This window comes from Festucalex cinctus, chromosome 16 (genome assembly GCF_051991245.1).
Source record: "Festucalex cinctus isolate MCC-2025b chromosome 16, RoL_Fcin_1.0, whole genome shotgun sequence".
Lineage (NCBI taxonomy): Eukaryota > Metazoa > Chordata > Actinopteri > Syngnathiformes > Syngnathidae > Festucalex > Festucalex cinctus.
In genome coordinates, this window is record NC_135426.1 from 20,004,057 (window position 1) to 20,022,665 (window position 18,609).

Here is an 18,609-nt window from a genome sequence, read left to right on the forward strand (position 1 = left end):
AGGCTTTTTTTCCCGACAAAAAACGACCATGTATAGTAAGGCTTTTTTTTTCGCCGAAAAAACGACCATGTATAGTAAGGCTTTTTTTTTTCCGGCAAAAAAACGACCATGTATAGTAAGGCTTTTTTTCCCGACAAAAAACGACCATGTATAGTAGGCTTTTTTTTCCGACAAAAAAACGACCATGTATAGTAAGGCTTTTTTTTCCGACAAAAAAAACGACCATGTATAATAAGGCTTTTTTTTTTCCGACAAAAAAACGACCATGTATAGTAAGGCTTTTTTTTCCGACAAAAAAAACGACCATGTATAATAAGGCTTTTTTTTTTCCGACAAAAAAACGACCATGTATAGTAAGGCTTTTTTTTCCGACAAAAAAAAACGACCATGTATAATAAGGCTTTTTTTTCAGACAAAAAAAACCGACCATGTATAGTAAGGCTTTTTTTCAGACGAAAAAACGACCATGTATAGTAAGGCTTTTTTTTTTCCGGCAAAAAAACGACCATGTATAGTAAGGCTTTTTTTCCCGACAAAAAACGACCATGTATAGTAAGGCTTTTTTTTTCCGACAAAAAACGACCATGTATAGTAAGGCTTTTTTTTCCGCCGAAAAAACGACCATGTATAGTAAGGCTTTTTTTTTCCGACAAAAAAAACGACCATGTATAGTAAGGCTTTTTTTTCCGACAAAAAAACGACCATGTATAGTAAGGCTTTTTTTTCAGACGAAAAAACGACCATGTATAGTAAGGCTTTTTTTTCTGACAAAAAAACGACCATGTATAGTAAGGCTTTTTTTTCCGACAAAAAAACGACCATGTATAGTAAGGCTTTTTTTCCCGACAAAAAACGACCATGTATAGTAAGGCTTTTTTTTTCCTACAAAAAACGACCATGTATAGTAAGGCTTTTTTTTCCGCCGAAAAAACGACCATGTATAGTAAGGCTTTTTTTTTTCCGACAAAAAAAACGACCATGTATAGTAAGGCTTTTTTTTCCGACAAAAAAACGACCATGTATAGTAAGGCTTTTTTTTCCGACAAAAAAACGACCATGTATAGTAAGGCTTTTTTTTTCAGACAAAAAAACGACCATGTATAGTAAGGCTTTTTTTCAGACGAAAAAACGACCATGTATAGTAAGGCTTTTTTTTTCGACAAAAAAACGACCATGTATAGTAAGGCTTTTTTTTTTCTGACTAAAAAACGACCATGTATAGTAAGGCTTTTTTTTTCGACAAAAAAACGACCATGTATAGTAAGGCTTTTTTTTCCGACAAAAAAACGACCATGTATAATAAGGCTTTTTTTCAGACGAAAAAACGACCATGTATAATAAGGCTTTTTTTTTTCCGACAAAAAAACGACCATGTATAGTAAGGCTTTTTTTTCCGACAAAAAAAAACGACCATGTATAATAAGGCTTTTTTTTCAGACAAAAAAAAACGACCATGTATAGTAAGGCTTTTTTTCAGACGAAAAAACGACCATGTATAGTAAGGCTTTTTTTTTTCCGGCAAAAAAACGACCATGTATAGTAAGGCTTTTTTTACCGACAAAAAACGACCATGTATAGTAAGGCTTTTTTTCAGACGAAAAAACGACCATGTATAGTAGGCTTTTTTTTCCGACGAAAAAACGACCATGTATAGTAAGGCTTTTTTTTTTCCGGCAAAAAAAACGACCATGTATAGTAAGGCTTTTTTTCCCGACAAAAAACGACCATGTATAGTAAGGCTTTTTTTTTCCGACAAAAAACGACCATGTATAGTAAGGCTTTTTTTTCCGCCGAAAAAACGACCATGTATAGTAAGGCTTTTTTTTTTCCGGCAAAAAAACGACCATGTATAGTAAGGCTTTTTTTCCCGACAAAAAACGACCATGTATAGTAGGCTTTTTTTTCCGACAAAAAAACGACCATGTATAGTAAGGCTTTTTTTTCCGACAAAAAAAACGACCATGTATAATAAGGCTTTTTTTTTCCGACAAAAAAACGACCATGTAGAGTAAGGCTTTTTTTTCGACAAAAAAACGACCATGTATAGTAAGGCTTTTTTTTTTCTGACTAAAAAACGACCATGTATAGTAAGGCTTTTTTTTTCGACAAAAAAACGACCATGTATAGTAAGGCTTTTTTTTCCGACAAAAAAACGACCATGTATAATAAGGCTTTTTTTCAGACGAAAAAACGACCATGTATAATAAGGCTTTTTTTTTTCCGACAAAAAAACGACCATGTATAGTAAGGCTTTTTTTTCCGACAAAAAAAAACGACCATGTATAATAAGGCTTTTTTTTCAGACAAAAAAAAACGACCATGTATAGTAAGGCTTTTTTTCAGACGAAAAAACGACCATGTATAGTAAGGCTTTTTTTTTTCCGGCAAAAAAACGACCATGTATAGTAAGGTTTTTTTTACCGACAAAAAACGACCATGTATAGTAAGGCTTTTTTTCAGACGAAAAAACGACCATGTATAGTAGGCTTTTTTTTCCGACAAAAAAACGACCATGTATAGTAAGGCTTTTTTTTCCGACAAAAAAAACGACCATGTATAATAAGGCTTTTTTTTTTCCGACAAAAAAACGACCATGTATAGTAAGGCTTTTTTTTCCGACAAAAAAAAACGACCATGTATAATAAGGCTTTTTTTTCAGACAAAAAAAAACGACCATGTATAGCCCTTGTGCCTTGGAATCAGTGACACCCTCTAAGAGTACATTTTAGCCAAATAAGTAATTCTACTTTGAGGTGTGATAACTAAGTCAATTTTTAACATTTTTTTTTATTTCAACCACTCAAAATGTTCATTGGCATCAGAACTATCCATACATATGAAGTTTTTTTTTTTTTTTTATGTATTCCCCCCTCTTAGGACAATACAAGCCCAAAGAATGGACTATGAAGAAAACGAACTGTGCTGTATACATGTATAAAAAATAAATAAAAAATTAATACTTCATATGACATAATTAGAGCTTCGAATAAGGCAATAAGTTATAACAACAATTTTTTCAATGCATGCCAAATTTTTTGACAATGGCAATTTAACTCAGAACACCCTCTAAGAGTACATTTTAGCCAAATAAGTAATTCTACTTTGAGGTGTGATAACTAAGTCAATTTTTAACATTTTTTTTTATTTCAACCACTCAAAATGTTCATTGGCATCAGAACTATCCATACATATGAAGTTTTTTTTTTTTTTTTATGTATTCCCCCCTCTTAGGACAATACAAGCCCAAAGAATGGACTATGAAGAAAACGAACTGTGCTGTATACATGTATAAAAAATAAATAAAAAATTAATACTTCATATGACATAATTAGAGCTTCGAATAAGGCAATAAGTTATAACAACAATTTTTTCAATGCATGCCAAATTTTTTGACAATGGCAATTTAACTCAGAACACCCTCTAAGAGTACATTTTAGCCAAATAAGTAATTCTACTTTGAGGTGTGATAACTAAGTCAATTTTTAACATTTTTTTTTATTTCAACCACTCAAAATGTTCATTGGCATCAGAACTATCCATACATATGAAGTTTTTTTTTTTTTTTTATGTATTCCCCCCTCTTAGGACAATACAAGCCCAAAGAATGGACTATGAAGAAAACGAACTGTGCTGTATACATGTATAAAAAATAAATAAAAAATTAATACTTCATATGACATAATTAGAGCTTCGAATAAGGCAATAAGTTATAACAACAATTTTTTCAATGCATGCCAAATTTTTTGACAATGGCAATTTAACTCAGAACACCCTCGAAGAGTACATTTTAGCCAAATAAGTAATTCTACTTTGAGGTGTGATAACTAAGTCAATTTTTAACATTTTTTTTTATTTCAACCACTCAAAATGTTCATTGGCATCAGAACTATCCATACATATGAAGTTTTTTTTTTTTTTATGTATTCCCCCCTCTTAGGACAATACAAGCCCAAAGAATGGACTATGAAGAAAACGAACTGTGCTGTATACATGTATAAAAAATAAATAAAAAATTAATACTTCATATGACATAATTAGAGCTTCGAATAAGGCAATAAGTTATAACAACAATTTTTTCAATGCATGCCAAATTTTTTGACAATGGCAATTTAACTAAGAACACCCTCGAAGAGTACATTTTAGCCAAATAAGTAATTCTACTTTGAGGTGTGATAACTAAGTCAATTTTTAACATTTTTTTTTATTTCAACCACTCAAAATGTTCATTGGCATCAGAACTATCCATACATATGAAGTTTTTTTTTTTTTTTTATGTATTCCCCCCTCTTAGGACAATACAAGCCCAAAGAATGGACTATGAAGAAAACGAACTGTGCTGTATACATGTATAAAAAATAAATAAAAAATTAATACTTCATATGACATAATTAGAGCTTCGAATAAGGCAATAAGTTATAACAACAATTTTTTCAATGCATGCCAAATTTTTTGACAATGGCAATTTAACTCAGAACACCCTCGAAGAGTACATTTTAGCCAAATAAGTAATTCTACTTTGAGGTGTGATAACTAAGTCATTTTTTAACATTTTTTTTTCTTTCAACCACCCAAAATGTTCATTGGCATCAAAACTATGCATAAATATAGTATATTTATTTATTATTATTATTTCCCCCCACCATAGGACAACAGAAGCCAAATAATAGATTATGAAGAAAATTAACTGTGTTGTATATATGTATAATAAAGAAATAAATTTGAATCTTTCATATGACATAGTTAGAGCATCAGGCAACACGGTAGCTTTGATAGAAAACTTTGGGGAAAAAAGTACTTTTTGTGGGGCTCCGGAGCGGCACCGGGACCCTCCGTGACTTTAGCCGCAAATTGTGTTTGATTTTCGGGTACAGGAAGGCCCGATTTACACCCCCATATCCGGCGTCGCACTTCAACGAGCCACGTATCTCTTGTGCTCACGGTTCCAGATATGTGTCAGATATGTGTCATTTTCCCCGTAGGACGTACGGTTCCGGACAAATAACGGAAAGAAAAAGCTCCATTACACCGATCCGTCCGTTTACTTTACCCGGAAATCGTGCGTGTTTTTCGGATAAATTTACACCGCCTGTATCCAATTGTATCCGGCGAACGGAAGTCAACACAGCGACGAGCTACATACCGTTGGGAAGCTACACGGCCCCCGCGGCATTCCAGGACGTGCTCATATGTTCGTTTATGTTTATTTTGTAGAAGTACTTACTTGCCAACTTGCATTTGCAGCTTTTTGTGTCTCCGATCGCCGTTCTTTTCCTTAGATCCAGGAAGCTCATGTCTCGTGCACGTTAGCCTCTTAGCACGTTAGCACGTTGTTGTGAATACAAACTAGCCGAATAAAAATCGAAGCTTAGCACTTTCACACGTAGAAATGCAACGGCCAGATAAGATAACCGACGAGGAATTCATCTCGACAACCGTTACATGTTACACTTCATAAGTTGCAAAAAAAAAACGTTTTTTTTGTTTTGTCTTATCCCTTCTGCTTATTGTTTTCACCGATCCATGCTCCTTGCCATGTTTTGAAGAATGCACGAAGGGAAATACGTCACCTCCACGTTGCACGCACGTTTGGCCACAATGGCACGCCTGCCCCCTGCAGCCTTGGCAGAGCAAATGTCAATGCTCGGCTGTTCAAAATGGATGATCGAACTGTGCATGCGTGTGGAATATGCACGCTATTAATTCTGAAGTTCTGAAGTGAAGAAAGAGAAAAAAAAAATTAAATAACAGCCTTCACACACTGAGGAAAACCGCTGTATTGCAACGACGCCCACCTCTAACAGTGGCTCATTTTGGGGACATAACAACGGCAAAGAGCATTGCCATTCGACCCCTCCCACTAGGGAACGTGCTTCCCACGTCCATGCAGACAAACAAACAGCATATCCCAACACGAAACATAAGTCAATAGCTCGCAATACCTTTTTCTGCACAAAAATATAAGTGGCGCGCGTGTACGCGCATCCACGAACACGCACGCGCGCCCACTAACGTGCACGCGCATCCACTAACATCCTGTCGAATGCACAATCAGTAAAAAGCACGAAGAAATAAGTCTGTGTGGAATATGGCGTGCTGGAATCAGTGCGGCGTTTGCAAGGAAAATCATTAATTGGCCTCTACCGCCACCTGGTGGATTTGGGGTGCGAAATCTTTCTCATGGCCATGGCACCGTCGAGGAATGTCCATAGAAGGATTTCATGCAGAAATCACGGAAATTGCAATAAAATACATGCAGTGTCCAATCGGTCCAAAAATGTCACTTATAATGTACATTAATGTTACGCGGTTGGCTAACGCCAATTCCAGGGATATTATAATAGATATCTCCCTCATGCAATGGCTGAGAAATGTTGGCACACTCGCATTTTGACGGTCCCCCAGTTTTCCAAAGCCGTGGCTCATTTTTTTTTGTTTTTTTGTTTTTTTTTGTTTTCCCCCTGCACAATCAACTCCTAATTTACATATTTGGCTAAGCAAATGGCACAAGGGATAGTAAGGCTTTTTTTCAGACGAAAAAACGACCATGTATAGTAAGGCTTTTTTTTTTCCGGCAAAAAAACGACCATGTATAGTAAGGCTTTTTTTCCCGACAAAAAACGACCATGTATAGTAAGGCTTTTTTTTTCCGACAAAAAACGACCATGTATAGTAAGGCTTTTTTTTCCGCCGAAAAAACGACCATGTATAGTAAGGCTTTTTTTTTTTCCGGCAAAAAAACGACCATGTATAGTAAGGCTTTTTTTCCCGACAAAAAACGACCATGTATAGTAGGCTTTTTTTTCCGACAAAAAAACGACCATGTATAGTAAGGCTTTTTTTTCCGACAAAAAAAACGACCATGTATAATAAGGCTTTTTTTTTTCCGACAAAAAAACGACCATGTATAGTAAGGCTTTTTTTTCCGACAAAAAAACGACCATGTATAGTAAGGCTTTTTTTCCCGACAAAAAACGACCATGTATAGTAAGGCTTTTTTTTTTCCGACAAAAAACGACCATGTATAGTAAGGCTTTTTTTTCCGCCGGAAAAACGACCATGTATAGTAAGGCTTTTTTTTTTCCGACAAAAAAAACGACCATGTATAGTAAGGTTTTTTTTTTTTTTTTTTTTTTTTTTTTTTTTTAAAATTCCTAGTCATACTTACTCAACTCATTAACCCTCTTTCCAGTAAACAGTCTCACAGCCCCGTGGTATAGTGGTAGAGTGTCTACCCTAAGACACTGAGGTTGTGGGTTCGATCCCAGGCTGAATCAAACCAAATGACCATGTATAGTAAGGCTTCTTTTTTCCAACAAAAAAACGACCATGTATAGTAAGGCTTTTTTTCCGACAAAAAAACGACCATGTATAGTAAGGGTTTTTTTTCAGACAAAAAAACGACCATGTATAGTAAGGCTTTTTTTCCCGACAAAAAACGACCATGTATAGTAAGGCTTTTTTTTTCCGACAAAAAACGACCATGTATAGTAAGGCTTTTTTTTTCCGACAAAAAAAACGACCATGTATAGTAAGGCTTTTTTTTTTCCGACAAAAAAAACGACCATGTATAGTAAGGCTTTTTTTTCAGACAAAAAAACGACCATGTATAGTAAGGCTTTTTTTTCAGACGAAAAAACGACCATGTATAGTTAGGCTTTTTTTTCCGACAAAAAAACGACCATGTATAGTAAGGCTTTTTTTCCCGACAAAAAACGACCATGTATAGTAAGGCTTTTTTTTTCCGACAAAAAACGACCATGTATAGTAAGGCTTTTTTTTCCGCCGAAAAAACGACCATGTATAGTAAGGCTTTTTTTTTTTCCGACAAAAAAACGACCGTGTATAGTAAGGCTTTTTTTTCCGCCGAAAAAACGACCATGTATAGTAAGGCTTTTTTTTTTTCCGACAAAAAAACGACCGTGTATAGTAAGGCTTTTTTTCAGACGAAAAAACGACCATGTATAGTAGGCTTTTTTTTCCGACAAAAAAAACGACCATGTATAATAAGGCTTTTTTTTTTCCGACAAAAAAACGACCATGTATAGTAAGGCTTTTTTTCAGACGAAAAAACGACCATGTATAGTAGGCTTTTTTTTCCGACAAAAAAACGACCATGTATAGTAAGGCTTTTTTTTTTTCCGGCAAAAAAACGACCATGTATAGTAAGGCTTTTTTTCCCGACAAAAAACGACCATGTATAGTAGGCTTTTTTTTCCGACAAAAAAACGACCATGTATAGTAAGGCTTTTTTTTCCGACAAAAAAAACGACCATGTATAATAAGGCTTTTTTTTTTCCGACAAAAAAACGACCATGTATAGTAAGGCTTTTTTTTCCGACAAAAAAACGACCATGTATAGTAAGGCTTTTTTTCCCGACAAAAAACGACCATGTATAGTAAGGCTTTTTTTTTTCCGACAAAAAACGACCATGTATAGTAAGGCTTTTTTTTCCGCCGGAAAAACGACCATGTATAGTAAGGCTTTTTTTTTTCCGACAAAAAAAACGACCATGTATAGTAAGGTTTTTTTTTTTTTTTTTTTTTTTTTTTTTTTTTAAATTCCTAGTCATACTTACTCAACTCATTAACCCTCTTTCCAGTAAACAGTCTCACAGCCCCGTGGTATAGTGGTAGAGTGTCTACCCTAAGACACTGAGGTTGTGGGTTCGATCCCAGGCTGAATCAAACCAAATGACCATGTATAGTAAGGCTTCTTTTTTCCAACAAAAAAACGACCATGTATAGTAAGGCTTTTTTTCCGACAAAAAAACGACCATGTATAGTAAGGGTTTTTTTTCAGACAAAAAAACGACCATGTATAGTAAGGCTTTTTTTCCCGACAAAAAACGACCATGTATAGTAAGGCTTTTTTTTTCCGACAAAAAACGACCATGTATAGTAAGGCTTTTTTTTTCCGACAAAAAAAACGACCATGTATAGTAAGGCTTTTTTTTTTCCGACAAAAAAAACGACCATGTATAGTAAGGCTTTTTTTTCAGACAAAAAAACGACCATGTATAGTAAGGCTTTTTTTTCAGACGAAAAAACGACCATGTATAGTTAGGCTTTTTTTTCCGACAAAAAAACGACCATGTATAGTAAGGCTTTTTTTCCCGACAAAAAACGACCATGTATAGTAAGGCTTTTTTTTTCCGACAAAAAACGACCATGTATAGTAAGGCTTTTTTTTCCGCCGAAAAAACGACCATGTATAGTAAGGCTTTTTTTTTTTCCGACAAAAAAACGACCGTGTATAGTAAGGCTTTTTTTTCCGCCGAAAAAACGACCATGTATAGTAAGGCTTTTTTTTTTCCGACAAAAAAACGACCGTGTATAGTAAGGCTTTTTTTCAGACGAAAAAACGACCATGTATATAGTAGGCTTTTTTTTCCGACAAAAAAAACGACCATGTATAATAAGGCTTTTTTTTTTCCGACAAAAAAACGACCATGTATAGTAAGGCTTTTTTTCAGACGAAAAAACGACCATGTATAGTAGGCTTTTTTTTCCGACAAAAAAACGACCATGTATAGTAAGGCTTTTTTTTCCGACAAAAAAAACGACCATGTATAATAAGGCTTTTTTTTTTCCGACAAAAAAACGACCATGTATAGTAAGGCTTTTTTTTCCAACAAAAAAACGACCATGTATAGTAAGGCTTTTTTTCCGACAAAAAAACGACCATGTATAGTAAGGGTTTTTTTTCAGACAAAAAAACGACCATGTATAGTAAGGCTTTTTTTCCCGACAAAAAACGACCATGTATAGTAAGGCTTTTTTTTTCCGACAAAAAACGACCATGTATAGTAAGGCTTTTTTTTTCCGACAAAAAAAACGACCATGTATAGTAAGGCTTTTTTTTTTCCGACAAAAAAAACGACCATGTATAGTAAGGCTTTTTTTTCAGACAAAAAAACGACCATGTATAGTAAGGCTTTTTTTTCAGACGAAAAAACGACCATGTATAGTAAGGCTTTTTTTTCCGACAAAAAAACGACCATGTATAGTAAGGCTTTTTTTCCCGACAAAAAACGACCATGTATAGTAAGGCTTTTTTTTTCCGACAAAAAACGACCATGTATAGTAAGGCTTTTTTTTCCGCCGAAAAAACGACCATGTATAGTAAGGCTTTTTTTTTTTCCGACAAAAAAACGACCGTGTATAGTAAGGCTTTTTTTTCCGCCGAAAAAACGACCATGTATAGTAAGGCTTTTTTTTTTTCCTACAAAAAAACGACCGTGTATAGTAAGGCTTTTTTTCAGACGAAAAAACGACCATGTATAGTAGGCTTTTTTTTCCGACAAAAAAAACGACCATGTATAATAAGGCTTTTTTTTTTCCGACAAAAAAACGACCATGTATAGTAAGGCTTTTTTTCAGACGAAAAAACGACCATGTATAGTAGGCTTTTTTTTCCGACAAAAAAACGACCATGTATAGTAAGGCTTTTTTTTCCGACAAAAAAAACGACCATGTATAATAAGGCTTTTTTTTTTCCGACAAAAAAACGACCATGTATAGTAAGGCTTTTTTTTCCAACAAAAAAACGACCATGTATAGTAAGGCTTTTTTTCCCGACAAAAAACGACCATGTATAGTAAGGCTTTTTTTTTTCCGACAAAAAACGACCATGTATAGTAAGGCTTTTTTTTCCGCCGAAAAAACGACCATGTATAGTAAGGCTTTTTTTTTTCCGACAAAAAAAACGACCATGTATAGTAAGGCTTTTTTTTCCGACAAAAAAACGACCATGTATAGTAAGGCTTTTTTTTCAGACGAAAAAACGACCATGTATAGTAAGGCTTTTTTTTTCAGACAAAAAAACGACCATGTATAGTAAGGCTTTTTTTCAGACGAAAAAACGACCATGTATAGTAAGGCTTTTTTTTCCGACAAAAAAACGACCATGTACAGTAAGGCTTTTTTTTTTTCCGACAAAAAAACGACCATGTATAGTAAGGCTTTTTTTTCCGACAAACAAACGACCATGTATAGTAAGGCTTTTTTTTCCGACAAAAAAACGACCATGTATAGTAAGGCTTTTTTTTTCCGACAAAAAAAACGACCATGTACAGTAAGGCTTTTTTTTTCAGACAAAAAAACGACCATGTATAGTAAGGCTGTTTTTTTCCGACAAAAAAACGACCATGTATAGTAAGGCTGTTTTTTTTTCGACAAAAAAAAACGACCATGTATAGTAAGGCTTTTTTTCTTCCCCGACAAAAAAAAACGACCATGTATAGTAAGGCTTTTTTTTTTCTGACTAAAAAACGACCATGTATAGTAAGGCTTTTTTTTCGACAAAAAAACGACCATGTATAGTAAGGCTTTTTTTTCCGACAAAAAAACGACCATGTATAATAAGGCTTTTTTTCAGACGAAAAAACGACCATGAATAGTAAGGCTTTTTTTTCCGACAAAAAAACGACCATGTATAGTAAGGCTTTTTTTTTTCCAACAAAAAAACGACCATGTATAGTAAGGCTTTTTTTTTTTTTTTTTTTTTTTTTTTTTTTAATTCCTAGTCATACTTACTCAACTCATTGCCCCTCTTTCCAGTAAACAGTCTCACAGCCCCGTGGTATAGTGGTAGAGTGTCTACCCTCAGACACTGAGGTTGTGGGTTCGATCCCAGGCTGAATCAAACCAAATGACCATGTATAGTAAGGCTTCTTTTTTCCAACAAAAAAACGACCATGTATAGTAAGGCTTTTTTTCCGACAAAAAAACGACCATGTATAGTAAGGGTTTTTTTTCCGACAAAAAAACGACCATGTATAGTAAGGCTTTTTTTCCCGACAAAAAACGACCATGTATAGTAAGGCTTTTTTTTTCCGACAAAAAACGACCATGTATAGTAAGGCTTTTTTTTTCCGACAAAAAAAACGACCATGTATAGTAAGGCTTTTTTTTTCCGACAAAAAAAACGACCATATAGTAAGGCTTTTTTTTCCGACAAAAAAACGACCATGTATAGTAAGGCTTTTTTTTCAGACGAAAAAACGACCATGTATAGTAAGGCTTTTTTTTCCGACAAAAAAACGACCATGTATAGTAAGGCTTTTTTTCCCGACAAAAAACGACCATGTATAGTAAGGCTTTTTTTTTCCGACAAAAAACGACCATGTATAGTAAGGCTTTTTTTTCCGCCGAAAAAACGACCATGTATAGTAAGGGTTTTTTTTCCGACAAAAAAACGACCATGTATAGTAAGGCTTTTTTTCCCGACAAAAAACGACCATGTATAGTAAGGCTTTTTTTTTCCGACAAAAAACGACCATGTATAGTAAGGCTTTTTTTTTCCGACAAAAAAAACGACCATGTATAGTAAGGCTTTTTTTTTCCGACAAAAAAAACGACCATATAGTAAGGCTTTTTTTTCCGACAAAAAAACGACCATGTATAGTAAGGCTTTTTTTTCAGACGAAAAAACGACCATGTATAGTAAGGCTTTTTTTTCCGACAAAAAAACGACCATGTATAGTAAGGCTTTTTTTCCCGACAAAAAACGACCATGTATAGTAAGGCTTTTTTTTTCCGACAAAAAACGACCATGTATAGTAAGGCTTTTTTTTTCCGACAAAAAACGACCATGTATAGTAAGGCTTTTTTTTTCCGACAAAAAAAACGACCATGTATAGTAAGGCTTTTTTTTTCCGACAAAAAAAACGACCATATAGTAAGGCTTTTTTTTCCGACAAAAAAACGACCATGTATAGTAAGGCTTTTTTTTCAGACGAAAAAACGACCATGTATAGTAAGGCTTTTTTTTCCGACAAAAAAACGACCATGTATAGTAAGGCTTTTTTTCCCGACAAAAAACGACCATGTATAGTAAGGCTTTTTTTTTCCGACAAAAAACGACCATGTATAGTAAGGCTTTTTTTTCCGCCGAAAAAACGACCATGTATAGTAAGGGTTTTTTTTCCGACAAAAAAACGACCATGTATAGTAAGGCTTTTTTTCCCGACAAAAAACGACCATGTATAGTAAGGCTTTTTTTTTCCGACAAAAAACGACCATGTATAGTAAGGCTTTTTTTTTCCGACAAAAAAAACGACCATGTATAGTAAGGCTTTTTTTTTCCGACAAAAAAAACGACCATATAGTAAGGCTTTTTTTTCCGACAAAAAAACGACCATGTATAGTAAGGCTTTTTTTTCAGACGAAAAAACGACCATGTATAGTAAGGCTTTTTTTTCCGACAAAAAAACGACCATGTATAGTAAGGCTTTTTTTCCCGACAAAAAACGACCATGTATAGTAAGGCTTTTTTTTTCCGACAAAAAACGACCATGTATAGTAAGGCTTTTTTTTCCGCCGAAAAAACGACCATGTATAGTAAGGCTTTTTTTTTTTCCGACAAAAAAACGACCGTGTATAGTAAGGCTTTTTTTCAGACGAAAAAACGACCATGTATAGTAGGCTTTTTTTTCCGACAAAAAAACGACCATGTATAGTAAGGCTTTTTTCAGACGAAAAAACGGCCATGTATAGTAAGGCTTTTTTTTTTCCTGACAAAAAAACGACTATGTATAGTAAGGCTTTTTTTTTTCCGGCAAAAAAACGACCATGTATAGTAAGGCTTTTTTTTCAGATGAAAAAAACGACCATGTATAGTAAGGCTTTTTTTTTTTTCGACGAAAAAACGACCATGTATAGTAAGGCTTTTTTTTTTCCGACAAAAAAACGACCGTGTATAGTAAGGCTTTTTTTCAGACGAAAAAACGACCATGTATAGTAGGCTTTTTTTTCCGACAAAAAAACGACCATGTATAGTAAGGCTTTTTTCAGACGAAAAAACGACCATGTATAGTAAGGCTTTTTTTTTTCCTGACAAAAAAACGACTATGTATAGTAAGGCTTTTTTTTTTCCGGCAAAAAAACGACCATGTATAGTAAGGCTTTTTTTTCAGACGAAAAAACGACCATGTATAGTAGGATTTTTTTTCAGACAAAAAAACGACCATGTATAGTAAGGCTTTTTTCAGACGAAAAAACGACCATGTATAGTAAGGCTTTTTTTTTTCCTGACAAAAAAACGACTATGTATAGTAAGGCTTTTTTTTTCCGGCAAAAAAACGACCATGTATAGTAAGGCTTTTTTTTCAGACGAAAAAAACGACCATGTATAGTAAGGCTTTTTTTTTTTTCGACGAAAAAACGACCATGTATAGTGAGGCTTTTTTTTTCCGACAAAAAAACGACCATGTATAGTAAGGCTTTTTTTTTCCGACAAAAAAACGACCATGTATAGTAAGGCTTTTTTTTTCCGACAAAAAAACGACCATGTATAGTAAGGCTTTTTTTTTTTTTTTTTTTTTTTTTTTTTTTTAAATTCCTAGTCATACTTACTCAACTCATTGCCCCTCTTTCCAGTAAACAGGCTCACAGCCCCGTGGTATAGTGGTAGAGTGTCTACCCTCAGATACTGAGGTTGTGGGTTCGATCCCAGGCTGAATCAAACCAAATGACCATGTATAGTAAGGCTTCTTTTTTCCAACAAAAAAACGACCATGTATAGTAAGGCTTTTTTTCCGACAAAAAAACGACCATGTATAGTAAGGCTTTTTTTTCCGCCGAAAAAACGACCATGTATAGTAAGGCTTTTTTTTCCGACAAAAAAAACGACCATGTATAGTAAGGCTTTTTTTTCCGACAAAAAAACGACCATGTATAGTAAGGCTTTTTTTTTCAGACGAAAATACGACCATGTATAGTAAGGCTTTTTTTTCCGACAAAAAAACGACCATGTATAGTAAGGCTTTTTTTTTCCGACAAAAAAACGACCATGTATAGTAAGGCTTTTTTTCCGACAAAAAAACGACCATGTATAGTAAGGCTTTTTTTTCCGCCGAAAAAACGACCATGTATAGTAAGGCTTTTTTTTCCGACAAAAATAACGACCATGTATAGTAAGGCTTTTTTTTCCGACAAAAAAACGACCATGTATAGTAAGGCTTTTTTTTCAGACGAAAAAACGACCATGTATAGTAAGGCTTTTTTTTCCGACAAAAAAACGACCATGTATAGTAAGGCTTTTTTTTTCCGACAAAAAAACGACCATGTATAGTAAGGCTTTTTTTCAGACGAAAAAACGACCATGTATAGTAAGGCTTTTTTTTCCGACAAAAAAACGACCATGTACAGTAAGGCTTTTTTTTTTCCGACAAAAAAACGACCATGTATAGTAAGGCTTTTTTTTCAGACGAAAAAACGACCATGTATAGTAAGGCTTTTTTTTTCAGACAAAAAAACGACCATGTATAGTAAGGCTTTTTTTTTCAGACGAAAAAACGACCATGTATAGTAAGGCTTTTTTTTTCCGACAAAAAAAACGACCATGTACAGTAAGGCTTTTTTTTTCCGACAAAAAAAACGACCATGTACAGTAAGGCTTTTTTTTTCAGACAAAAAAACGACCATGTATAGTAAGGCTGTTTTTTTCCGACAAAAAAACGACCATGTATAGTAAGGTTTTTTTTTTTCGACAAAAAAAAACGACCATGTATAGTAAGGCTTTTTTTTTTTTTTTTTTTTTTTTAAATTCCTAGTCATACTTACTCAACTCATTGCCCCTCTTTCCAGTAAACAGTCTCACAGCCCCGTGGTATAGTGGTAGAGTGTCTACCCTCAGACACTGAGGTTGTGGGTTCGATCCCAGGCTGAATCAAACCAAATGACCATGTATAGTAAGGCTTCTTTTTTCCAACAAAAAAACGACCATGTATAGTAAGGCTTTTTTTCCGACAAAAAAACGACCATGTATAGTAAGGCTTTTTTTTCCGCCGAAAAAACGACCATGTATAGTAAGGCTTTTTTTTCCGACAAAAATAACGACCATGTATAGTAAGGCTTTTTTTTCCGACAAAAAAACGACCATGTATAGTAAGGCTTTTTTTTCAGACGAAAAAACGACCATGTATAGTAAGGCTTTTTTTTCCGACAAAAAAACGACCATGTATAGTAAGGCTTTTTTTTTACGACAAAAAAACGACCATGTATAGTAAGGCTTTTTTTCAGACGAAAAAACGACCATGTATAGTAAGGCTTTTTTTTCCGACAAAAAAACGACCATGTACAGTAAGGCTTTTTTTTTTCCGACAAAAAAACGACCATGTATAGTAAGGCTTTTTTTTCCGCCGAAAAAACGACCATGTATAGTAAGGCTTTTTTTTCCGACAAAAAAACGACCATGTATAGTAAGGCTTTTTTTTCAGACGAAAAAACGACCATGTATAGTAAGGCTTTTTTTTTCAGACAAAAAAACGACCATGTATAGTAAGGCTTTTTTTTTCAGACGAAAAAACGACCATGTATAGTAAGGCTTTTTTTTTCCGACAAAAAAAACGACCATGTACAGTAAGGCTTTTTTTTTCAGACAAAAAAACGACCATGTATAGTAAGGCTGTTTTTTTCCGACAAAAAAACGACCATGTATAGTAAGGTTTTTTTTTTTCGACAAAAAAAACCGACCATGTATAGTAAGGCTTTTTTTTTTTTTTTTTTTTAATTCCTAGTCATACTTACTCAACTCATTGCCCCTCTTTCCAGTAAACAGTCTCACAGCCCCGTGGTATAGTGGTAGAGTGTCTACCCTCAGACACTGAGGTTGTGGGTTCGATCCCAGGCTGAATCAAACCAAATGACCATGTATAGTAAGGCTTCTTTTTTCCAACAAAAAAACGACCATGTATAGTAAGGCTTTTTTTCCGACAAAAAAACGACCATGTATAGTAAGGGTTTTTTTTCCGACAAAAAAACGACCATGTATAGTAAGGCTTTTTTTCCCGACAAAAAACGACCATGTATAGTAAGGCTTTTTTTTTTCCGACAAAAAACGACCATGTATAGTAAGGCTTTTTTTTTCCGACAAAAAAACGACCATGTATAGTAAGGCTTTTTTTTCAGACGAAAAAACGACCATGTATAGTAAGGCTTTTTTTTCCGACAAAAAAACGACCATGTATAGTAAGGCTTTTTTTCCCGACAAAAAACGACCATGTATAGTAAGGCTTTTTTTTTCCGACAAAAAACGACCATGTATAGTAAGGCTTTTTTTTCCGCCGAAAAAACGACCATGTATAGTAAGGCTTTTTTTTTTTCCGACAAAAAAACGACCGTGTATAGTAAGGCTTTTTTTCAGACGAAAAAAGGACCATGTATAGTAGGCTTTTTTTTCCGACAAAAAAACGACCATGTATAGTAAGGCTTTTTTCAGACGAAAAAACGACCATGTATAGTAAGGCTTTTTTTTTTCCTGACAAAAAAACGACTATGTATAGTAAGGCTTTTTTTTTTCCGGCAAAAAAACGACCATGTATAGTAAGGCTTTTTTTTCAGACGAAAAAAACGACCATGTATAGTAAGGCTTTTTTTTTTTTCGACGAAAAAACGACCATGTATAGTAAGGCTTTTTTTTTTTCCGACAAAAAAACGACCGTGTATAGTAAGGCTTTTTTTCAGACGAAAAAACGACCATGTATAGTAGGCTTTTTTTTCCGACAAAAAAACGACCATGTATAGTAAGGCTTTTTTCAGACGAAAAAACGCCCATGTATAGTAAGGCTTTTTTTTTTCCTGACAAAAAAACGACTATGTATAGTAAGGCTTTTTTTTTTCCGGCAAAAAAACGACCATGTATAGTAAGGCTTTTTTTTCAGACGAAAAAACGACCATGTATAGTAGGCTTTTTTTTCCGACAAAAAAACGACCATGTATAGTAAGGCTTTTTTCAGACGAAAAAACGACCATGTATAGTAAGGCTTTTTTTTTTCCTGACAAAAAAACGACTATGTATAGTAAGGCTTTTTTTTTTCCGGCAAAAAAACGACCATGTATAGTAAGGCTTTTTTTTCAGACGAAAAAAACGACCATGTATAGTAAGGCTTTTTTTTTTTTCGACGAAAAAACGACCATGTATAGTGAGGCTTTTTTTTTCCGACAAAAAAACGACCATGTATAGTAAGGCTTTTTTTTTCCGACAAAAAAACGACCATGTATAGTAAGGCTTTTTTTTTCCGACAAAAAAACGACCATGTATAGTAAGGCTTTTTTTTTTTTTTTTTTTTTTTTTTTTAATTCCTAGTCATACTTACTCAACTCATTGCCCCTCTTTCCAGTAAACAGGCTCACAGCCCCGTGGTATAGTGGTAGAGTGTCTACCCTCAGATACTGAGGTTGTGGGTTCGATCCCAGGCTGAATCAAACCAAATGACCATGTATAGTAAGGCTTCTTTTTTCCAACAAAAAAACGACCATGTATAGTAAGGCTTTTTTTCCGACAAAAAAACGACCATGTATAGTAAGGCTTTTTTTTCCGCCGAAAAAAACGACCATGTATAGTAAGGCTTTTTTTTCCGACAAAAAAAACGACCATGTATAGTAAGGCTTTTTTTTCCGACAAAAAAACGACCATGTATAGTAAGGCTTTTTTTTCAGACGAAAAAACGACCATGTATAGTAAGGCTTTTTTTTCCGACAAAAAAACGACCATGTATAGTAAGGCTTTTTTTTTTCCGACAAAAAAACGACCATGTATAGTAAGGCTTTTTTTTCAGACGAAAAAACGACCATGTATAGTAAGGCTTTTTTTTCCGACAAAAAAAC